Raw genomic sequence first — 7,498 nt, forward strand, 5'->3', positions numbered from 1 at the left:
TGAAACACGGTACCAAACTTTATCTTCTGTCCGTGGAATACACAGACAGTACATGGCTCAAATATATGGCTGTCTGAAGGCACACTTAGACCGCATACATGTAAAGCCTCGCCAACCCACCTCAGCCAATAGCTGCACAATCTTACTGGTGTTATAGGCGATATCGTGTGGCCATTGGCTGCCATGACTTGGTGGCATTTTGGACACGTGGTTACCGCAATGTAAGAATGCAGCTTTAATATCCCGAATTGTACATGACAATTCTCCCACCTGTCACAGAGTACTAAATAATGAAAACGGTTAATCATGTCAAGTCCATAATAGAGGCCAGAGTCACGTGGACATATTGTATAGGAAGCCATGATGGCAGCAGTCCTGGCCAGTAAACGTCATGGTCGGGCGTCTGGATTGTAGGTACAGTAACACTGTGTGCTCATGGGAAACTGGTTGTAGTCACCATCAATGTCTATTACCTAGAACAAAAGATTTTCCACTTCTATCTGCAGGTTTTCCTTCAGTAACGATGAACTAAATTCATATAAAACGCTCCACTTCGATGGAATCCGTATTCCAATGAGCGCTATAATAACAGCTATTCTGGTAAAAGCTCTATAATTCCAGCATGTTTACAGAGAAGCCTAACAAGACCGGAAGGGTTATATTTAGGGCGAAATGAGTCATTTGTGCGCACTTTACTAGTAAAACCTCGCTATTCCTGTGTAATCAATGCGCCTGTCATATTAGCGGTACAACATGCAGATAATGTGGCGGGGCTTCATAACTATCACAGTAGGAGGAAGAAAACATCTCCACAAAACTGTTACATTGTAGGGAATGAAAAGTAACGAAGGACGATTCGTCTGCGCAGACAAGTTTATGAGCGCTCACATTGTGAGCCACGGAGGAAATAAAGTGTTTCATGATCAGGCTAGATTCACGTGGACTTATTTGTGCGCGCAATAAGCAGTGAATAGAACCCGTTGATTTCAGAGCATTTATTCCCAAGCACGTATTTTTCCAGTGCATATCAGTCGCACAAAAACTGCAACATGCTCTATTTTCCTGTACATTTGCACACCAAAGGCCCCCCTCACTCGTGGGAAGGAGGCGAGAGTGGACAGAAGGAGGAGAATTGTCTCTGGATGAGGGCGGTTTCTCGCGGCCGTATGCGCAACTAAACTCACCGCTACGGCGAGTAGTTTTGCATGAATGAGGTTTTGTTTCTTTCTTTGGCCATTCAAGCTCGGCGCCATAGTGCAGGAGTCAGAGACGGGTGCTGTTCTATCTTTCCTGCACGTAGTTAATACTATATATAGGGTAAGCGGGTTTTTTTTCAGATGTCAATGGGACTTTCTAATGTTAAAATCGCATAGCATCAAAAGTGCAAGTTGCCGTTTTTAACATTGGAAAGTCCCATTGACATCTGGGGGAAAAACACAGCGATTTCGCAGCGAGAAAAAAAATGCTAGTGGGTAGTCACCCCAAGGGTGCATTTCCACAAACGTGTATCGGCTCGGTTTTCACACTGAGCCGATATACATTTTCATCGTGTGCAGGGGGGGATGGAAGAGCCAGGAGCAAGAACTGAGCTCCCGCCCCCTCTCTACCCCTCTGTACTATTTGCAATGAAAGGAGGTGGGGCGGGGCTAAGTTCCGAGAATCAGCCCCACCCCTGCCCCGCCTCTCCCCATTGCAAATAGTGCAGAGGGGACGTAAGCTCAGTTCCTGCTCCTGGCTCTTCCATCCCCCCCCCCCCCCCACTGCACATGAGGACAACGTATATCGGCTTGGCGTGAAAACCGAGCCGATATACGTTCGTGGGAATGCACCCTAAGTCCTATCTTTTCTCACCTGTACTATGAACGGGCAACAATACCGCTAATGAGTACAGAACCATTAAAATCAATGGCCTCGTTTTGGCCCGTTATGCGGCCGTGATGATCACAGCTACATAACGGGGCGAGATCACGCCCATCTGTTTAAGCCCGTAGGCCGGCTTCACATGGGCAAGGAAATCTCACACCAATATGAGCCCCATTCTATTGAATGACGTCATACACACGAGCAATGTATTCCTGCATTGCATTGCATCACAGGAAACAAATCGCGGCATGTCCTATCTTTGGGCGCGATCTTGAATCACATCTTCCATTGTTTTCAGTGGGGCCGGCGGCAGTATCGCACCACACGCTAGATACACGCGAAGCGAGGTCTCTCATTGGAAACAATAGGGGAAACTGCTGATCCTCCGCCGCAGCTGACAATGCGGCATCGCTCCTTCCAAAAAGTGATGCAAGGTTGTCTTGTTACAAAACATCTTTCATCTGCAGGGAAATTGCATGTTGGCGAGTGCGATATCAGGCCGTGATATCACATGGGCCCGTGTGAAGTTAGCCTTAGGGCTCATTCACACTGGCATATTGTCACCGCGTGTTACATTTCCTGTGCATAACATGCGCTGAATGGAGGCAGTGAAAGTGAATGGACTTTCCTTCATCCATGCACACCTGTATTGGATATGCAGGAGAAATAAATCGCAGTGTGCTCCATTTCCCCACATATCATCCGCAGCTCTACTATGGGCAGCGTATGGTACACTGTCCATATGCAGGCATTTCGTACGCACAGCGATACGCACCGTCGCTCTGAACAGAGTGGGGAATTTGAAAAATCAAAGCACACTGCGCGGGTCTGTGCATCAGAATCGCAGCCCGTAGCGATCTCTGCCACAGAGTGTAGGGCTGTAACGCGTACAACACTGCAGAGACGCGCCCGTGTGAATGAGCCCTTACTATGAGATTATTTGCTGGAGAAAATACACAAAACCGGATACTTCCATTGTGAAGGAAACACAAACAGTGATGTGAATGTAACGCGAAGCTCCTAAGAGGCGGCTGCTGTATCGCCCAGCGCTATATACGCACAGCACGCTTGGGAGCTAGTAGGTGCGATGGTTCTCTCATCGGTGCAGCGGGGTGGATAGAGCGGCCATATTGTGGTTAGTTGATGAGGTCGAACGCCGGCAGGACTCAATGTTCTCAGGAAGTCTAAATTATGTGAAGCCGTCCTATTTACTGAGTAGTTGGTAAATGGCCCGCTCTAGTCAGGCTGTTCTCTTACAATTGCGCGGCCGCTTACGGTACCTTTTGTTCACACTTCTACCATGCCGGCAGGAAACCAACGATCGTCTCCTTCTCTCATTGCTTAATGTGCAGCCTGAATAACATCTCTGTAATTTCCAGTCATTACAAACTGTTTGGCGCCATAATTACATCATTTGTTCCTAACGAGCTTCCTGTCAGCCACGGTCGCCACAATGCGTTGCTGACGTTTCCAGTATTTGGAAAAGCAGCCGAAAATTGACTTCTAATTTATCTTAAAAAGTTATTATAAGAGCTGAAAACATTTTCCACTCTGTAGTGTTCCCCTCCCCGTGCGATCTGAGCCTCCGGGGCCCTTCGGGATAAATATGGGGCCCTTCGGGATAAATATGGGGCCCGCGGCTACAAAGGTGTAATATTGGCTGCCACATACTGGTCTCTGGAGTAGGAGAACCAAGCGCATCGCCAGCACCAACTGCACCGAATGCAGGTAGGTGGGAAGCCAGTTTATTCAGGTCTGTACAGGACCACTGGTAAGGTAAGTATATGTATATTACACAGTGGGTATAAAAAGCCTACATACCCCTGTTAGTATACCAGGTTTTTGTCATGTTAAAAAATGCGACAAAGATGAATCATTTCCGATTCACCCCCCTTTACTGTCACCCGTTATCAGTAGAAGGTCATGGGGAAATAAACTGAAATAACTTGGGGTGGAAAAATAAAATTAACAAAACTATAAAATGTTGTTGCGTAAGTGTTCACACCCTCGTATATTTGGGGGTGTGGTTGTGTTCTGTATTGGCCAATCACATGTAATCTGCTGATAGATAGCAGTCAGCATTCCGCTGCCATTATTTATAGAGATTCTGGGTCCCCCATATGAAGTTTTGGCTCTTCTAGGAGGATTTTCCTGACATTTTCTTAGTTAATCCGTAAAGATCTTACAACACATCAGAGGGGTCTGATTGTTGGAGGGTGTTAGTCAGAAGAAGGGGGCCAAGACATCTCCAAGACATTACATACCATGGAGGACAAGGAAGAGAGTCAACAAGAAGGGGGCCAAAACATCTCAAAGACATTACATATACCATGGGACACAATGGAGACCATCAACAAGAAGGGGATTAATGGCCCATCAGTGACATCACCAAGAACTGGACGCCCCTCAAAAATTGATAAGAAGACCAGAAGAAAATTGGTCCCGGAGGCCAACAGCAACATTAAAGGAGCTGCAGGAGTTTCTGGCAAGTCCTGGTTTTGCAGTCATGTGATAACCATCTCCCGTATTCTTCACATGTCTGGGCTGTGGGGTCAGGGGATAAGACAGAAGACTTTTCTAACAAAGAAAATCATCCAAGCCTAGCCATGTTTTGTCAAAACCTCCATCAAGTCTGCCAGGAGTCTGCGGGAGAACGTGCTGTGTCTGATGAGACCGAGGGAGGGGGAACATTTAATTTCAAAAGGTATGTTTGGCACAAAGGCAACACTGCCGGGGGGGGGGGGGGAGGAGGGGGGAGGGGAGCGTTATGTGGGGGGCTGTTTTGCTGCTGATGGAACTGGGGCTTTAGTCAAGATTGAGAGAATTATGAACAGTTCACTAATATCAGTCCATTTTATTACAAGACCTTCAGGTCTCGGCTAAAAAGCTGAAGATGAAGAGGAATTTCACCTTCCAGCATGACGGCGACCCAAAGCAGACCTCCAAGTCACCAAAAGAATGGCTATATCAGAAGATCATAGTTTTGGAATGACCCAGCCAGAGCCCAGACCTGAATCCCATACAAGATCTGTGGGTGACCTGAAGAGGGCGGTAAAGATCTTACAGCATATAAAAGGAATCTGATTGCTGGAAGGTGTCGGTCAGGAGAAGGAGGCCAAAACATCTCCAAGGCATTACATATATCATAGAGCACAGGGGGGACCATCAGTAGGAAGGGGATTACATTTGGCACAACAGTGACATTACCAAGAACTGGATGTCCCTTAAAAATTAATGAAAAGACCAGAAGAGAAAATTGATCCAGGTGGCAGCCAACAGCAACATTAAAGGAGCTGCAGGAGTTTCTGGCAAGTACTGCTTGTGTAGTCATGTGACAAGCTTCTCGCGTGTTCTTCATATGTCTGAGCTGTGGGATCGGGGAGCGGGACTGAAGACTTATCGAACAAAAACATTAAAACATGTAAGCCCAGCTATATTTTGCAAAACCTCCATCAAGTCTGCCAGAAGTATATGGGAGAACGTGCTATGTCTGATGAGACCCAGTGATACGGGGTGGGTTTCTCAAATAAGAAACTAGAGCACTTCTTTAAGTTTGCATTGTGAGACATGCAGACATTATGGGAATAAAAGAATAAAAGAAACATGAGACAACCAATGTGCATGTATAGAAGTGTTCTAAATAACACAGAGGGCACTGATACTAGTAAGGCTAACTTCACGCGGCTGTATCAGGCTGTGAATATTGCCCCCCTATCGTGCTCTCCACCATATGAAAGCCCCATGGATGTGAGGTGTTTTCATGTGAAAACAGCCTTGCGGAGGGGGGCATGGCTAGTTACTGATGGAGTAGGACATGTTCATCTGCTGCTCCCGACTGACCCGCTGCAAACAGAGACAGTTCTACCACCATGGACCTGTGCAGAGCTTGACATGGGACGGAAGAAAATTCCTGAAGTCCCGCAGCAGCAGCCGAGAACCTCCGCTCCCAGAATGGAGCGCTTCCTTCGCTCCTCGGGGGGACCACAGCTACAGAGTGGAACACCCAAGATGGCGCTGTGTCGTACAGCGCATGGAGCTGCAGGAGAATGGCAGGCCGCGGTACAAGGCTTCAGGGAGCGCCTCACCCTGCAGCAGCACAGGAGAGGGCAGACCAGCCTGAGAGGGTGTCCGGGGGCTTTGGCTCCTTAAAGGTACCGGGAGACAGAGACAAGATGGAGGAGAGAGGGAGGGGAAACCACCGTACATGAGTTGAAGAGGTGGTTCCCCCCCCAACAGAGGCTACTTGTTTACCAGTGGACTCAAGCCCCCTCATGTGGGCCCCTCCAGGGCCAGAAGATTCCCCTGACCCTGTGCCTAGGCCCCTCATCCAGAAGCCTTTGGGCAGACTCACTGGCCCTCATTCACCCCAAGCAAGCTGGGAAAGGGCAGAGGAGGATAACCAGGGCCATGAGGGAAATGGGGAGCAGGAAGATACAGAATATTTGAGTGCTTCCCCCCTTCCACAAAGAACCCTCCGAGATCCCCACAGACCTCTGCCATCATCTCTGCCAGGAGAATGAGGCTCCCAGCAAGAAGGGGGTCTTTAGTAAGCGAGCACTGGAACAAGCTGCAGTTTTGAGGGAGACGAACACCCCGAGTTCTCAGCCCACACCACGCTTTAGCCCACCAGAAACTGGAAGCCCATATCCCATTGATGATGATTGGAATTGGAGAGCCCACTTAAAAGACATCCCCACGAAAATGGAGTTGAATTCCCTTCTACAAAAACTGGATGCAGCACATAAGAAAGATATTGCTGTTCTTCAAAGAGATATTAGGCATGTTGGGCAAAGGGTAGTAGAAGTGGAGGAGACCCAAAACACGATCCAGAACACTTTAGAGGAGCATGCGCAAGTGCTGGAAACACAAGCTCATCAGATTGCTGAACTGACTAATCACATCGACAATATCGAAAATCGTCATAGGCGAAACAACCTCCGTATAAGAGGACTTTCAGAGGAAGTGGGCAACAGTCAATTAGAGCACTGGATTACTGAATTTTTTAATCCCCTCCTAAGCAGATCCCCTGAAAGTACCCTTGAACTAGACAGAGTGCACCGCGCATTAGGTCTGAAGCCAACTGATCCATCTAAACCCAGGGATGTTCTGTGTTGTGTTCATTTTTATAGAGAGAAAGAGCAAATCTTGCAAAAGACACGTGTAGCTGGGGATCTAGTCTTCCGGGGACATACGGTGTCTGTGTATGCAGATCTTTCTAAATGTACGCTCCAGCTCCGACGGGCCCTGAAACCTGTGCTAATTGTTCTGCGGTAAAGAGATATCCCATACAGATGGGGCTTTCCTCTCCAATTGCAAGCTAGAAAAGGAGGGAAATCTTTAGAAATCTGGGTGATCTACCTAAGTTCCTGGGGACTCTAGAGCTGCCAAAAACTGTGATTCCGATTGGCCCAAAATCAGAGGTTTGTCAATACCCCCGCCTAGAATGGAGTGGCAGGTAGTGGAAAGAGGCAGCAAGGAGCGAGGAATAATTCCTTGAGAGAACAAGACAACAACTGATCCAGGGAACTTAGCATATTCAGAGTTTATGGGTGTCATGGACATTTGATGCTGTGGAGCTGAGACCAAGTCTCTTTACATTCGGGATTTCTTAATCTTCATATGTTTCTCATGTTAC

Source organism: Eleutherodactylus coqui, chromosome 8, assembly GCF_035609145.1.
Source record: "Eleutherodactylus coqui strain aEleCoq1 chromosome 8, aEleCoq1.hap1, whole genome shotgun sequence".
Taxonomy (NCBI): Eukaryota; Metazoa; Chordata; class Amphibia; order Anura; family Eleutherodactylidae; genus Eleutherodactylus; species Eleutherodactylus coqui.